Source organism: Brachyhypopomus gauderio, unplaced genomic scaffold (assembly GCF_052324685.1).
Source record: "Brachyhypopomus gauderio isolate BG-103 unplaced genomic scaffold, BGAUD_0.2 sc708, whole genome shotgun sequence".
In the NCBI taxonomy this organism is placed as follows: domain Eukaryota; kingdom Metazoa; phylum Chordata; class Actinopteri; order Gymnotiformes; family Hypopomidae; genus Brachyhypopomus; species Brachyhypopomus gauderio.
In genome coordinates this window covers 10,001-34,507 of record NW_027507528.1, presented here as the reverse complement: position 1 = coordinate 34,507, position 24,507 = coordinate 10,001, and the positions used below count along the sequence as shown (strand labels likewise).

The 24,507-nt window shown below is 49.6% G+C and overlaps 1 pseudogene across 1 annotated transcript in view; it reads left to right on the top strand.

Annotated features, from left to right (window-relative positions):
• Positions 1-14: 14 nt before the first annotated feature.
• The window catches only part of LOC143507645 (uncharacterized), a 33,802-nt pseudogene continuing 9,309 nt past the window's right edge, over positions 15-24,507 (top strand). The window contains exon 1 of the transcript XR_013128896.1: positions 15-1,736. The product of XR_013128896.1 is annotated as an uncharacterized LOC143507645 (transcript). The remainder of the gene's footprint in view (positions 1,737-24,507) is intronic.

Below are 24,507 nucleotides of genomic sequence, written 5' to 3'. Positions count from 1 at the left end.
GTCCGTCCGCCGCCCTCTCCGCTCCTTTATTTACTCCGTGAAGTGAAGTCGGGGGGTTTTCCGGTGGCGCGTGCAGCGCGTTTGAATAAACAGCGCTGGACTCCGCGCGCGCACAATAGGGCGCGCTCTCGCGCTCGCTCGGGAACACGCGCGTGCGACAACAGCGTCGCCGCGGCACACGGAGCCACTGAAGACGGACCGGACCGACACCGAGTCCACCGGTCACCCCGCCGCAGCTCCGCGAGGTCGCGGAGAACCGACCGACTAAACGTGCTGAACGTTTCCCACCGACTCCCGCTGTAAACCCGCAACGACACCGAGCCCGACGGAACCGGCTCCACACACCGGGACTGTGTCGTTTTCACTGAGGAAAATTCGCTGGATTTTTCAAAGCAGCAATTTAACTTTTTAAAACACGTATGTTTATTGGACGTTAATAATTGTAATATTATTATTATTATTATTATTATTGGCGTAGCTCCTTTGCACATGTTTAACTCCTGAGCCTACATGCGTGTGGCGTGTATGTTTATTTACATGGTGCCAGTGTGTGGAGGATGTACCTGCTGGGTGATTCTCCTGAGAGGATGCAGCGGGGCTCGGCCCAGAGAAGAACCGTGTACCGCATCTCCCTCACGTTGGTGAAGAAGGAGAGCGTGCGGGACGGCGGGGGCGGTGGTGTGTCTGCGGGACACCCACGCCTGGAGAACCCCAGAATAAGCGCGTATCACAGGGAGGGCTCGTCGGAGACGGCGCGAGGATGTCCTCTGGAGGAGGTGGAAGAAGTGGAGGACGAGACGGACGAGTTCTCGTCGCACGCGCACAGAAACTTCCGGACGTTCAGCACGGGGCAGCTGGAGCTCGGCAGGCTGAAAATATCTCGGAAAACGCACGTGCGGAAAAGAGAGGGCGCCGGAGACGAGCGAGAGGGGGCCCTCACCGAAGGACGCCGGCAGCAGAGACGGGACGGGGAGCGGGACGCCGTCGCGGGACGGGAAGGGGCAGCGGACACAGGAAGTGGACACGGAGGAGCGGCTCGGCGGGGATGTCGGGATGGAGACGAGCTGGACGGCGGATGTGGGCGGCGGTGGAAAACGTGATCGTTAAAACGACCGGAGTGCCGAAGACCTCCAGGAGGACCCGGGAGCCGTGCGGAGGGCGTGAGCCCAGCGCCGCGTCTCCTCAGGGAGCCTCGGGTAGCGTGGGGCGGGCGGAGCAACAGTCTCTGACCACGCCCACCAAGCACCACCCGAGTCTCCTCCGCCGAAGCTTCAGCTTCCGCCACTGGACGGGGGGGGAGCTGCTCCGTGTGCGAGCCCTCTCCAAACAGAAGCACCACAACAGCTCGGGCTGCCTCAATCGCCAGGAGGCGGGGCCTGGGGGCGGGGCCCGGACCACCACGCCCCTCCGGAACCCGGCCGCCTTCGACGGGTCCGACGGTCCGGACTCCCCGCCGGTGCGTAGCCGCAGGGAGCGTGCGAAGGGCAAGAACCGCACGCTGGACAACAGCGACCTGCAGCGGCTGTCCGACGGGTCTCTGCAGGACCGGGACGGGTTCCTGCGAGGCTCGGGACCGCGCTCCGGCGGCCAGGAGCACCGGCTGCTCCGCTTCTTCAGCGGGATCTTCTCCAGGAAGGACGGCACGTCCATGCCTGCGGGAACGTGCGGGAACGTCTCGCTGGGATCGCGAAGGAAGACCACCAGCGTGGAGAGCGTCAACGGCGTCCTACACCACGGTAACGCTGACGGGAGTCTCTGGCCGGCCCAGACCGGCGTGTTTGTTCAGGATGGTGGAGACAGCGTAGGGTGGAGTCTCTGGCGTGGGGGGGCTGGAGGGATCTGGTGTTTGTTTTGGACACAAAGGTGATGTTTGCAGCCGTGCTTTAAGTCTGCCTCTGTTTGTGTTTCATTACAGTGTAGCTAATCTACTCTCCCCTCTCTGGCTCTGAATTAGTGGCTCTGAGCTTTGTGTTATTGAAGCGCTGCAGCAGTGTGTGAGTGTGTGTGTGTGTGTGTGTGTGTGTGTGTGTGTGTGTGTGTGTGAGCCGTGTGTAGTCCTGCCCCCCTACCCCCCAACGCTTGCTTCATTAATGCAGAAGAGGAACGGATTGCGCTGTCCGTCCAACCTCTCCATGTCTCTGCTGTTTTGAGAGACATCTGTGTTTCTGTGTTCTTGGTGACACCAGGTCCCCCGAAACTCCCCCCCCCTCCCCCTGAAACCCCCCCCCCCCCCCCCCCCCCCCCAGCTCCCTGTGATATGTTAATGAGGTGTTTCTGGAGGACAGCCCTGTTCTCGTAGGAGTGGCCTTAATGAATTACCTGTCTGGGTGTGAGCTGCCCACCATCTGCTACCCGGGAGGTCAGACGTCTCTCCTGAAAGACGGGACGCTCCTGTCCCGCGGAGCACGGCTGCTGTTCGCCAGCTCGCTTCCTGTGGGTGTGTCCCCTGAGACACCCCCCCCCCAGCTGGGACAGGAAATGAGGTGACATGGGAATCAGCATCATCATAGCGACACAAAGCTGCAGTTGTGCCCCACACCCTCTTGAGGGATTTGTTTTATTTCTTTAGCAGACGGTTAGTTGATGTATCACACTCTGCCCGTCCGGTCGGGTCCGTGGCTGCTAGGGAGAGCTGCAGGCCCAGAGGAGAGGCCGTGTCTGTGTCTGCGTCTGCGTCTGCGCCTGCGCCCCGACCTCTCCAGCGCGGGGCACCTGCCACAGACGTCTCATTAGCGCAGCTGATTATCCGTCTGCGCATGCTGCTGGTTCTCCAGCCGTTCCTGAAGTGGAGGCCAGACTCCTGCAGGAGATCCTGGACGCTGTGGTGACGCTGGCGTCTTCTCTGAGGTCTGGTCACCACAGGCAGGTATCGGGTCACATCAACACTCAACTCGTATTTATAGCTGCGGAAGCTTCCGGGCCCTTTGTTCACAGCAGGTACGTTAGTCCCGCCCATCTGTATGCAGATGTTCCCGTCAGACACCAGCACATGGGCCATGTGGACCGTGGCAGGAACAGGTCCTGTAGGCTCTGTGTGACGCTGATGATGGGGGGCAGCTTTAACCCCGCGATGCCTGGTGGGCAGCTTTAACCCCGCGATGCCTGGTGGGCAGTTTTAACCCCGCGATGCCTGGTGGGCAGTTTTAACCCCGCGATGCCTGGTGGGCAGTTTTAACCCCGTGATGCCTGGTGGGCAGTTTTAACCCCGTGATGCCTGGTGGGCAGCTTTAACCCCGCGATGCCTGGTGGGCAGCTTTAACCCCGCGATGCCTGGTGGGCAGTTTTAACCCCGCGATGCCTGGTGGGCAGTTTTAACCCCGTGATGCCTGGTGGGCAGTTTTAACCCCGTGATGCCTGGTGGGCAGTTTTAACCCCGTGATGCCTGGTGGGCAGCTTTAACCCTGTGATGCCTGGTGGGCAGTTTTAACCCCGCGATGCCTGGTGGGCAGCTTTAACCCTGTGATGCCTGGTGGGCAGTTTTAACCCCGTGATGCCTGGTGTGTTTACGATTGCCCGTCTCTGTGCCTTTCATTATGCGTGTGGGCATGACCACTCCTCCTGTGTGTTTCCTTACTGTAGATGCTGGGTAAGAGTGCGTGTGTAGTGTAGATGTTGTGTATATTTAGGCAGTGATGCCGGTAACGCCTTACTTAGTAACGCGTTACTGTAGTCGGACTACTTTTTTCAGTAACGAGTAGTCTAACGCAACTACTATTTAAAAACTAGTAGTCAGATTAAAGTTACTTATCTAAAACATCGTGCGTTACTATTTCTGCATTTCGGGGGAACGTAGGTTATATTTATTCATTCTTATTTTTTGGCTACACGTTTCTTACGCGGTTACGTCATCTCTGCTCTGCGGCGCCAAAGTCAGATGGAAGGAGAGGTTCGCCTTTAGCAGCTGGAAATACAGGCATTATTTTGATTTTATTTCGGCTAAGGAAGACAACATTAAGGTCCGTTGTACACTCTGTCCTGGCGACAGAGTGCTGTCTACTTTCAAAAACACAACGTCAAACCTGAAAAAAAAAAAAAAAAACCGGGGCTTGGCGGCGAACGTAAATTGTTACCCGGGCGGGGTGTAAAATTGACTAAATTCAGTATTATATCGCGATCGATCGATCGCCGGTGGTTGGCGCCAGATCGAACTAGTAACTCATTGAATCATAGATGTGGATCAGAGGTAAATAAACTGGATTTTTTTTTCGGCGTGAGATATCGGAAGTGTGGCGTAAGCGTGTGAAGACAGTCAAATGCGTGTGTCTCAATGCGTGACAGTTGGCAACCCTGTAAGTGGACGGAGTTGAACAGAAAGACTGTCTTATTTATTTATTTAAAAAACATGTAAGCCTATTTCAAGAAAAAGTTTACAAATGCCAGTGTCATTTTTGATGTTCCGGTTAAAATACATGTCAATAAAGTGAGTATTGGCAGAACTGGTAGTCATTTTCATGTTATAGGGGCGGGGGATCAGCCTCTGCTGAAAGTAACTAAAAGTAATCTAACTTAGTTACTTTTAAAAGCAAGTAGTCAGTAACTTAACTGAGCTACTTTTTAAAGAAGTAGTCAGTAGTCAGTAGTCGGATTACTGTTTCAAAGTAACTATGGCAACACTGTATTTAGGGTAGTGTATATTTAGGGTAGATGTAGTGTACATGTAGTGTAGATGTAGTGTAGTGTAGATGTTGTGTATATTTAGGGTAGCTGTAGTGTACATGTAGTGTAGATGTAGTGTAGTGTAGTGTGGATGTAGTGTAGTGTATATTTACGTTAGATGTAGTGTAGATGTAGTGTTGTGTAGTGTAGTGTAGATGTAGTGTTGTGTAGTGTAGATGTGGTGTAGATGTAGTGTGGTGTAGTGTAGTGTAGATGTAGTTTAGTGTAGATGTAGTGTTGTGTAGATGTAGTGTTGTGTAGTGTAGATGTAGTGTATATTTAGGGTAGCTGTAGTGTACATGTAGTGTAGATGTAGTGTAGTGAGGATGTGGTATAGTGTATATTTACGTTAGATGTAGTGTAGATGTAGTGTAGTGTAGATGTAGTGTAGTGTGGATGTAGTGTGGATGTAGTGTAGATATAGATGTAGTGTAGTGTGGATGTAGTTTAGTGTAGATGTAGTGTTGTGTAGATGTAGTGTTGTGTAGTGTAGATGTAGTGTAGATGTAGTGTTGTGTAGACGTAGTGTAGATGTAGTGTAGTGTAGATGTAGTGTAGTGTACATTTAGGTTAGATGTAGTGTAGATGTAGTGTAGTGTAGATGTAGTGTGGATGTAGTGTAGTGTAGTGTAGATGTAGTGTAGTGTATATTTAGGGTAGACGTAGTGTAGATGTAGTGTAGTGTAGATGTAGTGTAGTGTGGATGTAGTGTAGATGTAGTGTAGTGTGGATGTAGTGTAGTGTAGATGTAGTGTAGTGTGGATGTAGTGTAGTGTATATTTAGGGTAGATGTAGTGTAGTGTAGATGTAGTGTAGTGTAGATGTAGTGTAATGTAGATGTAGTGTAGTGTGGATGTAGTGTAGATGTAGTGCGGATGTAGTGTAGTGTGGATGTAGTGTAGTGTATATTTAGGGTAGATGTGTAGATGTAGTGTAATGTAGATGTAGTGTAGTGTGGATGTAGTGTAGTGTGGATGTAGTGTAGTGTGGATGTAGTGTAGTGTATATTTATGGTAGATGTAGTGTAGTGTGGATGTATTGTAGATGTAGTGTGGATGTAGTGTAGTGTAGATATAGTGTAGTGTGGATGTAGTGTAGATGTAGTGTAGTGTAGATGTAGTGTAGTGTATATTTAGGGTAGATGTGTAGATGTAGTGTAGTGTAGATGTAGTGTAGTGCAGGGGTTCTCAACTGGTCTCAGCCCGGGACCCACTTTTTCTCATTGTCATTAAGTCGCGACCCATTAAAGAAAAAAAAGTTGTAGGTTGCCATACACCATGCACATTATGTAATACAACTTGTTTGGTGGTCTTATGAAGGACCTTTTAAAAGCTATTGAAATTATTAAAAAAAACAGAGTATGTAGTGTTCTGGGGCCTTCACTAACGGTAATTTGTAGACGGTGCCTTAGACGTTGCAGTGGTGAAAGTTGCACATTTAAAATAACATGTTGTCTGCTATTTAAAATACGTCTATTCCTGACGTAAACAAAGTTGTAGATGTTTGTCTTAGTTGCCAGAAATAAGAATTTTCATATTCTGTCACTTTTGCTAATACTGTCAAAGTTATTGAAGAAAGAATTAAGAATATGTGAACGTGAAACAAACTTTACTAGTATGCATACGAGTGACTTTTGATACCATTAAAATTACCTTAAAACTATGTACAGCTATAAAGAAGTGTGTCCTCTTTGGGTCCGACACAGAGATACGGTCTCTGGTCCGACAGAGATGTAGACTGGAAAAAATGCGATATTTTTCGCTTGGCCATTTTCAACGCTTAGCGATTAGCGCTCCGCTGCTTTGCGAGTCACGCTGGTGATCAGATTCCCGCATTTGTTGATGGGGAGTGAAATAATTATATTACTCGCAAATTTAAATTTATGGTCGCGATCGCGACGATTTTAGTCGCAATCTGGAGCCCTGGAATGTCTGACGGGTGCCTCTCTGTCTTTTTTCAGGATAAAAGGTGAGTACAAAATTAGAAGAGTAGCATATTAATTTTTTTACAAACTGTCCACGACCCACCCAGAACGTGTGTCGCGACCCACCAGTTGAGAATCACTGGTGTAGTGTATATTTAGTGTGGATGTAGTGTAGATGTAGTGTAGTGTAGATGTAGTGTAGTGTGGATGTAGTGTAGTGTGGATGTAGATGTAGTGTAGTGTAGATGTAGTGTAGTGTGGATGTAGTGTAGTGTGGATGTAGTGTAGATGTAGTGTGGATGTAGATTTAGGTTAGATGTGTAGTGTAGTGTATATTTAGGTTAGGTGTAGTGTAGTGTAGATGTAGTGTAGTGTAGATGTAGTGTATATTTAGGTTAGATGTAGTGTAGTGTATATTTAGGGTAGATGTAGTGTAGATGTAGTGTAGTGTAGGTGTAGTGTATATTTAGGTTAGATGTGTATGTAGTGTGGATGTAGTGTATATTTAGGTTAGATGTAGTGTAGTGTAGATGTAGTGTAGATGTAGTGTATATTTAGGGTAGATGTAGTGTAGTGTGGATGTAGTGTAATGTAGTGTAGTGTAGTGTAGATGTAGTGTAGTGTAGATGTAGTGTAGTGTGGATGTAGTGTGGATGTAGTGTAGATATAGATGTAGTGTAGTGTGGATGTAGTATAGTGTAGATGTAGATGTAGTGTAGTGTAGTGTGGATGTAGTGTAGATGTAGTGTAGTGTACATTTAGGGTAGATGTGTAGATGCACAGCAGAGCATTTCATCTGACGGGAAGCAGCCGTGGGTTAGGTCAGCTATTGGTGACGTGTGTGCGTGTGTGTGTGTGTGTGTGTAACCTACATTTACAGTCATGCAGAAGTAATACATGTTCACTGCATGGATATGGTGGACTGGCTGTGATAAGAATAAAAGGCTCCCCTTGTCCTTAAGGGGCAGACCGGAAAACACACACACACACACTCACACACACACACTCACTCACATACACTCACACACACACACACACACACACTCTTACATGTGCACACACACTCACACGTGCACACACACTCACTCACACTCACACACACACACACACACACACACACTCTTACGCACACACACACTCACTCTTACGCACACACGCACTCACACACACACACACACGCACACACACACACGCATGCACACACACACACACAGACACATATACTCATGTTTTTAACACACAAAGTATTAATTGAGTCTCAGATAGCCAGCTCATTCATGGCTTGACGAACCAAATCAGTAGGTCAGGGGTCACCAACGTGGTGTCCGTGGGCACCATGTCGCCCGCGAGGACGTCAAGAGTCGCCCGCGGGCTTGTTTTAAAAATAGCTCACTATAGCACCATAGCGCTGCATCGTTTATGTTTTTGCTACTATTATAGATTGTCTGCGGTTGCTAGTATGAATGAATGTTCGATTTATATAGCGCCTTTCCAGATTCCCAAGGCGCTTTACAATTTAACACAGGTACAAGTCACAGACAATCAATCACACACACACCGGCGAGAAGCGGCAGCCAATTGCGCACAGCGTACTCTCTACCGGAAGCCACAGCCCCCTGGGGGACTGAATGGGGTGCAGGAAGGAGAGAGAGAGACCCTAGTGGCAGAGCACCATCCACCACTGGGCATACAAGCACGCACACACACACACACACACACACACACAACTTTTTATTGAACATAGAGACACAGACACACACTCAGGGAGAATTTTTTGTTGACTGCCAATTTACCTAACCTTCATGTTTTTGGACTGTGGGAGGAAACCGGAGATCCCGGAGGAAACCCATGCAAACACAGGGAGAACATGGAAACTCCACTCAGATAGGGACTTGAACCCAAGACCCCAGTGCTGAGAGGCAAACGTGCTAACCACCAAGCCACCGTGTTGCCCAACACCGTTGCCCACCGTGTAGTAGTCTTCCCGCTTAGCAATTGACACTCGCACACGCACAACTTTCGTTCGATTGATGCGTATTAATCTGGTTAGACTCTGATTCTCTGACTCACTGACTCTGACTCACTGACTCTGACTCACTGACTCTGACTCACTGACTCTGACTCACTGACTCTCTGACTCACTGACTCTGACTGACTCTCTGACTCACTGACTCTGACTCACTGACTCTGACTCACTGACTCTGACTCACTGACTCTCTGACTCACTGACTCTCTGACTCACTGACTCTGACTGACTCTCTGACTCACTGACTCTGACTCACTGACTCTGACTCTGACTCTCTGACTGACTCACTGACTCTGACTCACTGACTTCGATCATTTTGAAATGTGGCGTGATGTTTTTTTTTGTTATGCTTTTTCTCACTTTAAAGATTTCCTTCACACACACCCACATGGGGGCAGGGGGGCAGGTAGCCTGCATGTGGGAGGGGTGTGCAGGGCGGGTTGGTAGCCGGTGTCAGGGGGAGGGGTAAGTAGTCTGGGGGCGGGGCGATGGGCGGGGCGATGGGCGGGGTTACATCTGCGCTCTGAGGCCCTGCAGCTGTCGCCTGTGCAATTTGGCACAGTGTTTCCGTTCCAGCCCACAAGCACCACAACCAGAACTAAACACGCCTCTGCCTTCCCATGGAGAATGAGAGGGTTCTGGTCCAGCACCATCTGTGTGTGTGTGTGTGTGTGTGTGTGTGTGTGTGTGCTCGGTCAAATGGGGCCATCTCTAGCCAGTTTGGAAGGGAAGCCCTCTTGGTGTGCAGCTGAACACAAGGGCGCGTGTGTGTGTGTGTGTGTGTGTGTGTGTGTGTGTGTGTGTGTGTGTGTGTGTGTGTGTGTAAACCATGTCCTCCCTAGCTTGTCTTGGCCTCAGAACAGTGTGGAAGCAGCTCTGTGTAAAATAAGGAGCCTTGCAGGAGAGGCCAGTGTCTTGTTACAGTGACACGGGGGTCTCGTTCCTCCCAGCGCAGACGTCTGGCAGAAGACCAGCAGACGCTCCAGTAGATGTGTGCAGGACCCGGCCGCCGTTAAAGGTCTGAACCACGTTAAAACGGTCACTCCTGTAACTCAGGAGGGCATTTACGGGGTCAGTGGAGGGTCAAACATTCCACAGGAGATGAGGAACGCTTCCTGATCCTAGTGGGTTTGATCTGCTGACCTGGTTGTGTCGGAGGGCAGGTGTCAAAGGTCAGACTGGGGACTGGCTCACGGTGCGGTGTGGGCACTGGAATATAGGAACAGGGGGTGGAGTCTGTCTGTCAGGGGTGGAGTCTGTCTGCCAGGGGATGAAGTGTGTCTGTGGAGGGGGCGTGGTCTTTCGGGTGGGGGTGGAGTGTGTCTGTGGAGGGGGCGTGGTCTGTCAGGTAGGGGTGGAGTGTGTGTGGAGGGGGCGTGGTCTCTCAGGTGGGGGTGGAGTGTGTCTGTCAGGGTATGAAGTGTGTCTGTGGAGGGGGCGTTGTCTGTCGGGTGGGGGTGGAGTGTGTGTGGAGGGGGCGTGGTTTGTCAGGTGGGGGCGTCCTTAGGTCTGTGTGCTGGAATTATCTAACTGCCATCGTGTTATCATTTTCTTATGCTGTGATATTCTCATCTCAGATGTGTGTTGGTATAATCCCTTCTGAGTTGGTATAATCCCTTCTGAGTTGGTATAATCTCTTCTGAGTTGGTATAATCTCTTCTGAGTTGGTATAATCTCTTCTGAGTTGGTATAATCCCTTCTGAGTTGGTATAATACCTTCTGAGTTGGTATAATCCCTTCTGAGTTGGTATAATCCCTTCTGAGTTGGTATAATCCCTTCTGAGTTGGTATAATCTCTTCTGAGTTGGTATAATACCTTCTGAGTTGGTATAATACCTTCTGAGTTGGTATAATGCCTTCTGAGTTGGTATAATGCCTTCTGAGTTGGTATAATGCCTTCTGAGTTGGTATAATCCCTTCTGAGTTGGTATAATCTCTTCTGAGTTGGTATAATCCCTTCTGAGTTGGTATAATCCCTTCTGAGTTGGTATAATCCCTTCTGAGTTGGTATAATCTCTTCTGAGTTGGTATAATCCCTTCTGAGTTGGTATAATCCCTTCTGAGTTGGTATAATCCCTTCTGAGTTGGTATAATCTCTTCTGAGTTGGTATAATCTCTTCTGAGTTGGTATAATCCCTTCTGAGTTGGTATAATCCCTTCTGAGTTGGTATAATCTCTTCTGAGTTGGTATAATCCCTTCTGAGTTGGTATAATCCCTTCTGAGTTGGTATAATCCCTTCTGAGTTGGGTGTTATGCCAGTTCACCCATATCTGTCATCTTTTGCATTATCTGCATCAGATTTCACCTTCAGTTGGTGTGTAGTGAAAGGTGTGAACTTCACCAGCTCCCTGGTAGCACAGCATGTCCTAATGCCTGTCTCTGGTTTAATGAACTAACAAAGTCTCTCTCTCGCTCTCTCTCTCTCTCTCTCTCTCTCTCTCTCTCTCTCTCTCTCTCTCTCTCTCTCTCTCTCTCTCTCTCTCTCTCTCCATCATGTTCTCTCATTGTCTCTCATGACAGTACAAATATAATGCTGTGGTCTTGGTGCCCGTGTGAGCTTCAGCTCACCATACACACCTTTCACACTCCTTAACTCTGTGTCTGCACACACTCGTGCACTCTCTCTCACTCTCACACACTTACAGTGAGTAACGTGCCTTTCTGGGGCTTCTGTTGAGTTTATTAAGTGGTGAGCTGGTTACTGCCGTGTGTGTATACAAGGGCTAGAAACAAACCTTTAGCTTATGCTCAATGGTAGAGTTCGAAGGAGGGCGTGGCCATCACAGAAGCTCCTCCCACTTTGCTGATAGATGTTTTTAGTTTCCGCTCTGCATATTCTGCTCCTCTGTGTGGTTCTGGTTCGGTCGGGCTTAAACCCGGGAAACCCAGCATCACAGCACTGATCGTAAACTGCGGCTTTGCTGTGGGCCGTCCGACAGGAGTGCGAGAGAGCTGGGATGTGCTGGGATGATCTGCGATGTGCTGGAATGATCTGCGATGTGCTGGAATGATCTGGGATGTGCTGGGATGTGCTGGGATGTGCTGGGATGTGCTGGGATGATCTGGGATGATCTGGGATGAGCCGGGATGTGCAGGGATGTGCCGGGATGTGCCGGGATGAGCCGGGATGAGCCGGGATGAGCCGGGATGATCTGGGATGAGCTGGGATGTGCTGGGATGAGCTGGGATGTGCTGGGATGAGCTGGGATGTGCTGGGATGAGCTGGGATGAGCCGGGATGTGCTGGGATGCTCAGGGATGAGTCTGGGTGTAGCAGTGGATATCTGGGACATTTGGGAAGTGTGTGGATAACAGAAAGAGAGGGAGGGAGTGAGGGAGGGAGAGATGTAGAGAGAGATGGAGGGAGAGATGTAGAGAGAGATGGAGGGAGAGGGAGAGATGTAGGGAGAGAGATGTAGGGAGATAGATGGAGGGAGAGATATAGGGAGATAGAGAGATGGAGGGAGGGAGAGAGAGAGAGATGGAGGGAGAGAGAGATGGAGGGAGAGAGGGAGTGCGCTGACACAGCTGTCCACATCTGTTTGCCAGCAGAACATTACACACAAGCCTAATTAAAACAGATGGGCCATCTGCAGCACACACACACACACACACACACACACACACACACACAGGCGCCAGCACACCCTCACACCCAAGCACACACACCTACACTCTCCAGTACACACACCCATACACACACACACACACGCCCATACACCAATGCTTCCTCCATTAGTGATGCACACTAGCCCTCACCTGCTGTGTCTGTCTCTCTCTCTCTCTCCCTCCCTCTCTCTCTCTCCCTCCCTCTCTCTCTCTCCCTCCCTCTCTCTCTCTCCCTCCCTCCCTCTCTCTCCCTCTCTCCCTCTCTCTGCTGCTGTCGTGAGTCTGTCTTCTTGGAGCATGGCGACAGGTCTCAAGGGCGGAGTTCAGGGAGGGCGGGGTTCAGGGAGTGCGGGGTTCAGGGAGGGCGGGGTTCAGGGAGGGCGGAGTTCAGGGAGGGCGGGGTTCAGGGAGGGCGGAGTTCAGGGAGGGCGGGGTTCAGGGAGGGCGGGGCTGTGGCAGCTGTCTGTGGGGACGTCCGTGTCCTCGTCGTCCAGGGGACAGCAGAGCAGCGATGGTGCTGCAGAGATGATATCTTCAGGAACAAACTCGTCCTGTCGTCCTACATGTACTTGTGTTCTGTTGACCCACGCATCCTTCTACCGGCTGTGTGCTACCTTAGCTACAGTTCTCTGTGTGGACAGGTGGTGTGTGTGTGTGTGTGTGTGTGTGTGTGTGTGTGTGTGTGTGTGTGTGTGTGTGTCACCCTGCTGATTCTCTACCACAGCATTAGCCTGTGTAGTTTTCCACTGATCTAAGCATTTCCTCCTTCTCTCCTCTCCTCCCTCCCCCTCCCTTCTCTTTCCTCTCTCTATCATTCTCTCTCATTCTTTCTCACTTTATTTTTCTCTCTCACTCTATCCCTCCCTATCTTTCTCCCTCTCGCTCTATCCACCCCCCCCTCTCTGTGTGGCAGGTGGGTGGATGGTTTGACCCCTCAGGCTGGTGTGGTGTACGTTTCTGGTTTGTTGTGATGAGAACGGTGGCTGCTAGCGACATGCTAATGAAGCCCCCCCCCCCCTCTTACTGGCTCAGTGTGAACTAAAATGGTTCAGTCTCTTTGGTGTTGTGGACAGTTCTGTTGGTTGTTTTGATTTCTCACCCAGGATATATGCCGCTTGCTGGACTTTGGTATTGTGGGTACTGTATGGTTTTCTGTGTGTTTGTGTCGTCTGGTGGGCTCTCTCAGGGCTCAGGTGTGGAAGAACCAGTCTGGTAGGGTTTCAGGGCAATACAGCCACCCAAACCTCTCACACCCACCCCTCACCCCCTCACAACCACCCCTCACTTCCTCACACACACCTCTCACACCCTCACAACCACCCCTCACCCCCTCACCCCTCACCCCCTCACAACCACCCCTCACCCCCCTCACAACCACCCCTCACCCCCTCACAACCACCCCTCACCCCCTCACAACCACCTCTCACCCCCTCACAACCACCCCTCACCCCCTCACAACCACCCCTCACCCCCTCACAACCACCCCTCACCCCCTCACAACCACCCCTCACCCCCTCACAACCCACCTCACCCCCTCACAACCACCTCTCACCCCCTCACACCCACCCCTCACCCCCTCACACCCACCCCCTCACAACCACCCCTCACCCCCTCACAACCACCCCTCACCCCCTCACACCCACCCCTCACCCCCTCACACCCACCCCCTCACAACCACCCCTCACCCCCTCACAACCACCCCTCACAACCACCCCTCACCCCCTCACAACCACCCCTCACAACCACCCCTCACCCCCTCACAACCACCCCTCACAACCACCCCTCACCCCCTCACAACCACCCCTCACCCCCTCACTCACCCCCTCACAACCACCCCTCACCCCCTCACACCCACCCCCTCACAACCACCCCTCACCCCCTCACAACCACCCCTCACCCCCTCACAACCACCCCTCACCCCCTCACACCCACCCCTCACCCCCTCACACCCACCCCTCACCCCCTCACACTCACCCCTCACCCCCTCACACCCACCCCTCACCCCTCACCCCCTCACCCCCTCACACCCACCCCTCACCCCTCACCCCCTCACACCCACCCCTCACCCCCCTCACCCCCTCACACCCACCCCTCACCCCCTCACAACCACCCCTCACCCCCTCACACCCACCCCTCCCAGGTCTTGTACTGTCGAGGCAGTAGGTCATGTTTACATCACTCTACACCAGTCTGATCTGCCGTTGTTCAGAAAGTCGTTGCTGTAGACGGATGTAGGTTCAGCATGCGTGCCCAGTCCGGTCTGATAAAGCTTCTGCTGATTTGCATGGGCGTGTATCTGTGTGTGATTCTGTTAAGAGGCTTGTGGTGTGTCTGTGTGTGGCGTGTCTGTGTGGGATGTGTGTAGCGTGCGGGGTGTGTGTGTGGGATGTGTGTAGCGTGCGGGGTGTGTAGCACGTTGTCTGCTGTGGATGATGGTGTTTGTCTGGAATGAGATGAACAAGTTCCATTGCAATAAACCACAGTGTGCTTCCTTGGATAGAGTAGCTAAAACCTTTAAGTACGGGTGTGTGTACTGGAGACCACTGCATTGTCAGGCTGTGGGTCAGAGGTCAGGCTATGGGTCAGAGGTCAGGCTGTGGGTAAGAGGGCAGGTTGTCCCGATTGGACCTGATTGGACTTTTGCCCTTCACCTCCAAACCGTACCATTCTGTCACCGTCTGTTTATCTCTGTTTTTATCCGGGTTCCTGATCAGTTCTTACACTCGCCGGGTCTCTCACAGGTGTGTGTGGCTTTGTGGTGAGATCGCATGCACACTACTGGTATGGGCGGAGCCTGTTGGGTTGTTACTGGTTCAGTTAATGGGTCTGACAAAACGTGGATCTAGTGGATGTCGACAACTTGTCGATGAAACGGGTTAATGGAGATTGTCAAGAATTCTGATGGGCAGACAGTGCACACGCATGCTGCAGCCGAACACACACAGGTGCACAGGCTCACGTGTGAATACACAACAAGCCGAACACACACAGGTGCACAGGCTCACGTGTGAATACACAACAAGCCGAACACACACAGGTGCACAGGCTCACGTGTGAATACACAACAAGCCGAACACACACAGGTGCACAGGCTCACGTGTGAATACACAACAAGCCGAACACACACAGGTGCACAGGCTCACGTGTGAATACACAACAAGCCGAACACACACAGGTGCACAGGCTCACGTGTGAATACACAACAAGCCGAACACACACAGGTGCACAGGCTCACGTGTGAATACACAACAAGCCTGTAGTCATGGTCTGTTTATGGTCCTGTAGTTACTGGTTCCAGTAACATGGCAGTGAGTTTTCCATGCTCTCCTGGCTTTCACAGTGTCCAGATCCTGATCCCATAAAGCATCTGTGGGATAGAACGCACTATTCAGAAGATGTCAGCACCTCCATCTGAGCTGCAGCAGCTGTAAGACGTTTCGCTGTCCGCCTGGGCCAACATTCCTGTGGAGTGATTTCAGCACCTAGTGGACTCGGTGCCATGACGGCCTGCTGCTGTTCTGTAGGCCAGTGGAGGTTGAAAGTGCTACTAGATGCTTGTATATAATAAAGTGGCTATTCTGAAACTGTATTTATGTTTGAAAACGTATGGAGGGAAACTGCCCGCAGTGTTCTAGTCCCGGAGTGCTCTAGTCCCGCAGTGCTCTAGCCCCGCAGTGCTCTAGTCCCGCAGTGCTCTAGCCCCGCAGTGCTCTAGTCCCGCAGTGCTCTAGCCCCGCAGTGCTCTAGTCCCGCAGTGCTCTAGCCCCGCAGTGCTCTAGCCCCGCAGTGCTCTAGTCCCGCAGTGCTCTAGCCCCGCAGTGCTCTAGTCCCGCAGTGCTCTAGCCCCGCAGTGCTCTAGCCCCGCAGTGCTCTAGTCCCGCAGTGCTCTAGTCCCGCAGTGCTCTAGCCCCGCAGTGCTCTAGTCCCGCAGTGCTCTAGTCCCGCAGTGCTCTAGTCCCGCAGTGCTCTAGCCCCGCAGTGCTCTAGCCCCGCAGTGCTCTAGCCCCGCAGTGCTCTAGCCCCGCAGTGCTCTAGTCCCGCAGTGCTCTAGTCCCGCAGTGCTCTAGCCCCGCAGTGCTCTAGCCCCGCAGTGCTCTAGCCCCGCAGTGCTCTAGTCCCACAGTGCTCCAGCTGTCCCACCTCCCTGTGTCCTCATTACTGCGGAGAGCAAGACGTTACCTCCTCCGTGTGAGGACACCAGTTCCGTCGTACACAGGACACCAGGGCTGCTGGGTGCTGACGAGCGAGACACCTGCTGTCAGAGCAGCGGCCAGCTGGACGAGTGTGGCTGTCACACACACACACACACACACACACACACACACACACACACACACACACACACACACACACACGCGCGACACGCTTCACCAGGCCTGTAATTCCCTGCAGGGGGCGCTGTTGTACCTGCCTCTGTTAACTGTGGATTACTGTACGTTTAAAAAAAAAATGAAATGTGCCATATTTTGTCAATTGTGATTTTTACACCCCAATCGAAATTTGTCCTCCGCTTTTAACCCATCTGTGCAGTCAGAACACACACACACTAGTGATTACTAGGGGCTGTGGATCACACGTGCCCAGAGCGGTGGGCAGCCCTAGCCCGGCGCCCGGGGAGCAGTTGGGGTTAGGTGCCTTGCTCAAGGGCACCTCAGTCATGGCCTGTCTGGGAATCGAACCCACGACCCTCCGGTCACAAGTCCAGTTCCCTAACCGCCAGGCCATGACTGCCCTAACCACACGTGCACACATGGACGTTGTGGGAATGTTGCCCTGTTGGCACACAGCGATGGGAAACACTGCTACGGAATCGCCATGGAAACAGCCGTGGAAACAGCCATGGAATTGCCGTGGAAACACAGTCCAGCAGCTGCGTTCCTGTACGCTGCAGTGCTGGAGAACCTGGACGACCTGCAGTGTCTGGGTCCTTCATTAGAACCTGGAGAACCTCTGTCTCCACCCAGCACCACCAGTCTGCCTTCATCATTTACCCTGTGTGTGTGTGTGTGTGTGTGTGTGTGTGTGTTGGGGTGTGTGTGTTGGGGTGTGTGTGTTGGGGTGTGTGTGTTGGGGTGTGTGTGTTGGGGGTGTGTGTGTGTGTTGGGGGGTGTGTGTGTGTGTTGGGGTGTGTGTGTGTGTGTGTGTGTGGTGTGTGTGTGTTGGGGGCGTGTGTGTGTGTGTGTGTTGGGGGTGTGTGTGTGTGTGTGTGTGTGTGTGTTTGTGTGTTGGGTGTGTGTGTGTGTGTGTTGGGTGTGTGTGTGTGTGTGTGTGTTGGGGGCGTGTGTGTTGGGGGTGTGTGTGTTGGGGTGTGTGTGTGTTGCAGGCATGATAATCTGTCACCTTTCGGCGAAATTCGCCGTTTTGAAGTTGAAAAGGGTGACCTACGTGAATCGTGTAGATCCGATGAGTTTTTTGTTTGGGGGGGGGGGGGGGTCGGGAGATTATATGTATATATTTTAATTATCATATTGACTTAATAAGCAAACAGAGCACTTCCAAAATCGGCCATTTCAATGACACAGTGGCCAGCAGTTTCCGCCCAGAACCATCATAGAGGCCAAATAGCATTTCAATCATACGAACGTTCTTCATTCATGTTATTCATTTACTGCTAAGCGGGACGAGAAGCAGGACCTAGTGCTACACCGCGGACAAGTCAGAAGAGCGTACATTTACCACTACATTTACCAGATCGTACATTTACCACTACATTTACCAGATCGTACATTTACCACTACATTTACCAGATCGTACATTTACCACTACATTTACCAGATCGTACATTTACCACTACATTTACCAGATCGTACATTTACCACTACATTTACCAGATCGTATATTTACCACTACATTTACCAGATCGTACATTTACCACTACATTTACCAGATCGTACATTTACCACTACATTTACCAGATCGTACATTTACCACTACATTTACCAGATCGTACATTTACCACTACATTTACCAGATCGTACATTTACCACTACATTTACCAGATCGTACATTTACCGCTACATTTACCAGATCGTACATTTACCACTACATTTACCAGATCGTACATTTATCAGATCGTACATTTACCACTACATTTACCAGATCGTACATTCACCACTACATTTACCACATCGTACATTTACCACTACATTTACCAGATCGTACATTTACCACTACATTTACCAGATCGTACATTTACCACTACATTTACCAGATCGTACATTTACCACTACATTTACCACATCGTACATTTACCACTACATTTACCACATCGTACATTTACCACTACATTTACCAGATCGTACATTTACCACTACATTTACCACATCGTACATTTACCACTACATTTACCAGATCGTACATTTACCACTACATTTACCACATCGTACATTTACCACTACATTTACCAGATCGTACATTTACCACTACATTTACCACTACATTTACCACATCGTACATTTACCACTACATTTACCACATCGTACATTTACCACTACATTTACCACATCGTACATTTACCACTACATTTACCACATCGTACATTTACCACTACATTTACCAGTGGATTTAATTGGGTTATTAATGGTTTCAATCGTTTTCATATTTTGCGGTAAAACAAACTTACTGCCGTTCGCTACAGCGTTGAACACTGTCAGAGCCACAAGCTCTTGTGATAAATAGGTAGATAGGCCTATTAAGTTCGCGTCAACCCCGTGTAGTTAACGGTGACATAAAATAAGAAACGAGATTTTTTTTCTAGTGTCTGTAGTTGTAACTGGTGAATCCAGGGACGGGTGAGGATAACATTCGCGACAGGGCTGAAAACGTTGAAGATGAAGTTGTAAACGCTTGTCGTTTGAGTCTACCCTGTGCTTTAGCCCATGTTAGAAAATAAAAACACGTGAACCTGGTATTTTTACACTCATTTTCGCCGCTGATGTATTTATTGTTTCATTAAGACGTAATGGTTTTGACTGAGCCATCTGGAATGGCGAAAGCGGCTTCTCGCGTTTACGGATCTGGCTTCATACATTGAATCCATTGACAAGACAGTCAAAAAAAAAAAAGTTAATAGATTTTACTATATTTTATGGAGCCCGTAAGGTGACATCATGTAAAAAAATAATAACGCGTGGTCACGACTTATTAACGCGTGGGAACGAGATACTAATGTCGCCTTTCACACGCGGCAACAAAGTTTATTTTTTCACAGCAAAGCAAGCAGATCCCAGGGATGTTCGCGAACTGACTGCCCAAGGAAGATAAACCTGGCTTTATATAAAGTAATACTTAATTATCTTGTTCACACACGTTAGTAAGTCGTGGCCACGCGTTATTATATTTTTTACATGATGTCACCTTACGGGCTCCGTAATATTTGGCATCACCTGTGCTGTATCCCCGTACACCAACTGTTGGCTGTTTGCTTTTGCGTTGCGTCTGTCAACACAGCCGCTGTGACGTGTCCTCTCTTTAGTAATATACACACAAACACGTTGTGTTATTGTGTGTGTGTGTGTGTGTGTGTGTGTGTGTGTGTGTGTGTGTGTGTGTTGGGTGTGTGTGTGTGTGTGTGTGTGTGTGTGTTGGGTGTGTGTGTGTGTGTTGGGTGTGTGTGTGTGTGTGTGTTGGGTGTCCTCTCTTTAGTAATATACACACAAACATGTTTCCTTTGTCTCCTCATTTCTGTGACTGTCTTCAGTTCTGTGTGTCCCTCCCAGTGGGTGGTTGTTTACGGGGACGTGGGTGTCCAGGTATTAGCTGGTGTCCCGCCCAGGTGGGACCTGCTCTGACCTCAGCTGTAGGCTCGTGCAAGACACTGTCCCGCTGGACAAAAAGTATTCAGATCCACTCCGTGTGTGTAGGAAGGTGTGTGTATGTGTGTGTGTATTGCAGTCGTCTCAGGTAGTCACCTGACCTCTGACCTCTAACTCTTCATGCGTGTGGCTACGTTTCTGCAGACTGGGGACAAGGAGACCCATTTATCCTGCGTGTGTGTGTGTGTGTGTGTGTGTGTGTGTGAGAGAGAGAGAGAGAAATCTGGGACATGTTTCTCTGGTCTTGCTTATCTGCAGGGTCAGGCACACAGCAAGACAGGCACCTCCCCACACACACACTCATCTCCCCACACACACACTCACCTCCACACACACACACAGTTCCTCACGCACACACTCATCTCCTCACACACACACTCAGTTCCTCACACACACACTCACCTCCCCACACACACACTCAACTCCTCACACACCTCACACACTCAGCTCCTCACACACCTCATACACACAGCTCCTCACACACACTCACACTCACACACTAGGGGTGCACGATATGGACTAGAATTGCGATGTGCGATAACATTGTTGGATATCCCGATATCGATGTGAACCACGATAAATTAAGATTAAAATACAGAAATGTAGTGTCTCTCTGAACAGCAGCACGTTCATTTGTTTTGTTTTTTACTGTGTAATGAATCCAGAATAATTCCAAATATTTTGCAGGTTTATTCAACAATAGATTCAATCTAGGTTTATACTTTCACGAGTGAGCGACTCCGCACACCTCGTTAACCTCCGCGAACGGCGGAAGCGTTTAATCTTGCCGTGTCACATTCTTTGCAGTGTTGTCCGAAACGATATGTAGGCCTAGTAGTATAAAAAACACCCCTCAAATACAGGGGAATTAACTTTTACCTGACCAATTTTAATGTTGCTTTGTGTTTCAGGTTTGAATGTGCTGGAATTTAGGCTAAAGTACTTGAAAATGCTTGAAATTGTAACTACTTCGTTTCACAACAAATATCTGTCTGACTGAACAATTATCTTGTATTACGTTAACAAATACGAGCCTCTTGTAATTCCTGGACGAAACATGAGAGAACGTGAAGACGTTAAGATTGGGCGTTTTGAAAATAAATATCCATTAAATAATGTGATAAAAAAGCGAATTATTTCGAATCATTTAGAGTATATGTATAAATATTTAATTCAATTAAGTTTAACGTGCTGGGAATTATTGAAATGGACCTTGAAAGTGACGTACAAGTGCTTGAATTCCACCTTGTATAGGTGTATGAACCCGGCAAACATGACTGTTCTCATTGCGCTGAGACGCGGCGCGCGCGAACTTACAAAATTCGAGAGGTGCACGACCTCGTGAATCGACAGCGCGCGAGGCCATTGCACACGGGCGAAGCCACCGCGATTACGTTATTTTTGCCTCCCGGACCCTCGCGCCGCATCAAGTGTAAACCAGGCTTAAACCAAATCGCGTGTCTGATGAGCGTGTTCACCTCACTCCAAGGTTGCCAGGTCCTACAAAAATTTTCCGCACAAAATCTGCGAGTGTAAGTTGTCGGCGGGGGGGGGGGCTGTGTGTGGCGAGTGTGAAATGGAGACAAATTATGTATTATATCGCGATCGATTCTTAGTGTTGACTTGTAACTTCCGCAGTAGCCCAACTCAAAAGTAGCCCAAAAAACCGCACCCCGCGGCCCCAGAATTTTTACCCGTGGCTGGATTTTCAAACAAGCCCAATTTGGCGTGAAAACCGCGAACCTGGCAACTCTGCCTCACTCTGCCTCTTGCCTACTTACGTCAGGTGATCATAGTCTGCAGCGCGAATAGCTCCCTCTATTGCTGGACGAGGATAATGCAATTTGAGCTTGCTGTTATTCAAGGAGTTATCATGGCTCTTTCGATGTGTTTATCGTGAAACTTCACATCGCGATAACGATAAAAATACGATTAATCGTGCAGCCCTATCACACACACTCAGCTGCACCTATATACAGCACTGCACCTATATCAGTGATGGCTTAGTTACCTTGAAAAAGTAATCCGATTGCTGATTACTCCTTTTAAAAGTAACTTAGTTACGTTACTGATTACTTGATTTTAAAAGTAACTACGTTAGATTACAAGTTACTTTAGTAGTTACATTCAGCAGCAAAATGAATTTTTCCAATACTCACTTTATTGGAAGTGCATTTTTAACAGTAACAATGTATTGAAGCAGGTTCGGTAACCAAGGCAGAAACTGCTTAATCCAAAAATCCAGAGGAGGGAAACTTTATTGATAACGCAACCCTGGCGCACGCAGGCCCCGCCCCCCAGTGTCACTTAAAGGGCTAAGACACCTTGAGTGGCCAAGTGTTCGTTAGTGAATTCACCGTGAGCAGTAGTAGTCGCTACAGTATCTCCTGACATTACGTTTGTGTAGCTGTGCGGTATTATTTGTACATTTATTTGTTAACGTAATACAAGCAAACTGTTCAGTCAGACAGCTATTTGTTGTTACTAAGTAACGCGTTACTGACATCACTGACCTATATACAGCACTGCACCTATATACAGCACTGCACCTATACACAGCACTGCACCTATACACAGCACTGCACCTATACACATCACTACACCTATACACATCACTGCACCTATATACAGCACTGCACCTATACATATCACTGCACCTATACACATCACTGCACCTATACACATCACTGCACCTATACACATCACTGCACCTATACACATCACTGCACCTATACACATCACTGCACCTATACACATCACTGAACCTATACACATCACTGCACCTATACACATCACTGCACCTATACACATCACTGCACCTATACACAGCACTGCACCTATACACAGCACTGCACCTATACACAGCACTGCACCTATACACAGCACTGCACCTATACACAGCACTGCAGCTATACACAACAGCACTGCACCTATATACAGCAGCACTGCACCTATACACAGCACTGCACCTATATACAGCAGCACTGCACCTATATACAGCAGCACTGCACCTATACACAGCAGCACTGCACCTATACACAGCAGCACTGCAGCTATACGCAGCACTGCACCTATACACAGCAGCACTGCAGCTATATACAGCACTGCACCTATACACATCACTGCACCTATACACAGCACTGCACCTATACACATCACTGCACCTATACACATCACTGCACCTATACACAGCACTGCACCTATACACAGCACTGCACCTATACACAGCACTGCAGCTATACACAACAGCACTGGACCTATACACAGCACTGGACCTATACACAGCACTGCACCTATACACAGCACTGCACCTATATACAGCAGCACTGCACCTATATACAGCAGCACTGCACCTATATACAGCAGCACTGCAGCTATACACAGCAGCACTGCAGCTATACACAGCAGCACTGCAGCTATACACAGCACTGCACCTATACACAGCACTGCAGCTATACACAACAGCACTGGACCTATACACAGCACTGCACCTATATACAGCAGCACTGCACCTATATACAGCAGCACTGCACCTATACACAGCAGCACTGCACCTATACACAGCAGCACTGCAGCTATACACAGCAGCACTGCACCTATACACAGCACTGCACCTATACACAGCACTGCACCTATACACAGCAGCACTGCACCTATACACAGCAGCACTGCAGCTATACACAGCACTGCAGCTATACACAGCACTGCAGCTATACACAGCACTGCACCTATACACAGCACTGCAGCTATACACAGCACTGCACCTATATACAGCAGCACTGCAGCTATACACAGCACTGCACCTATATACAGCAGCACTGCACCTATATACAGCAGCACTGCAGCTATACACAGCAGCACTGCAGCTATACACAGCAGCACTGCAGCTATACACAGCAGCACTGCAGCTATACACAGCAGCACTGCAGCTATACACAGCACTGCACCTATACACAGCAGCACTGCACCTATACACAGCAGCACTGCACCTATATACAGCACTGCACCTATATACAGCACTGCACCTATACACAGCAGCACTGCACCTATATACAGCACTGCACCTATATACAGCACTGCAGCTATACACAGCAGCACTGCACCTATATACAGCACTGCACCTATATACAGCACTGCAGCTATACACAGCAGCACTGCACCTATATACAACACTGCAGGTATACACAGCAGCACTGCACCTATATACAGCACTGCACCTATATACAGCACTGCAGCTATACACAGCACTGCAGCTATACACAGCACTGCAGCTATACACAGCAGCACTGCACCTATATACAGCACTGCACCTATACACAGCACTGCAGCTATACACAGCACTGCAGCTATATACAGCACTGCACCTATACACATCACTGCACCTATATACAGCACTGCACCTATACACAGCACTGCACCTATACACATCACTGCACCTATATACAGCACTGCACCTATATACAGCACTGCAGCTATAC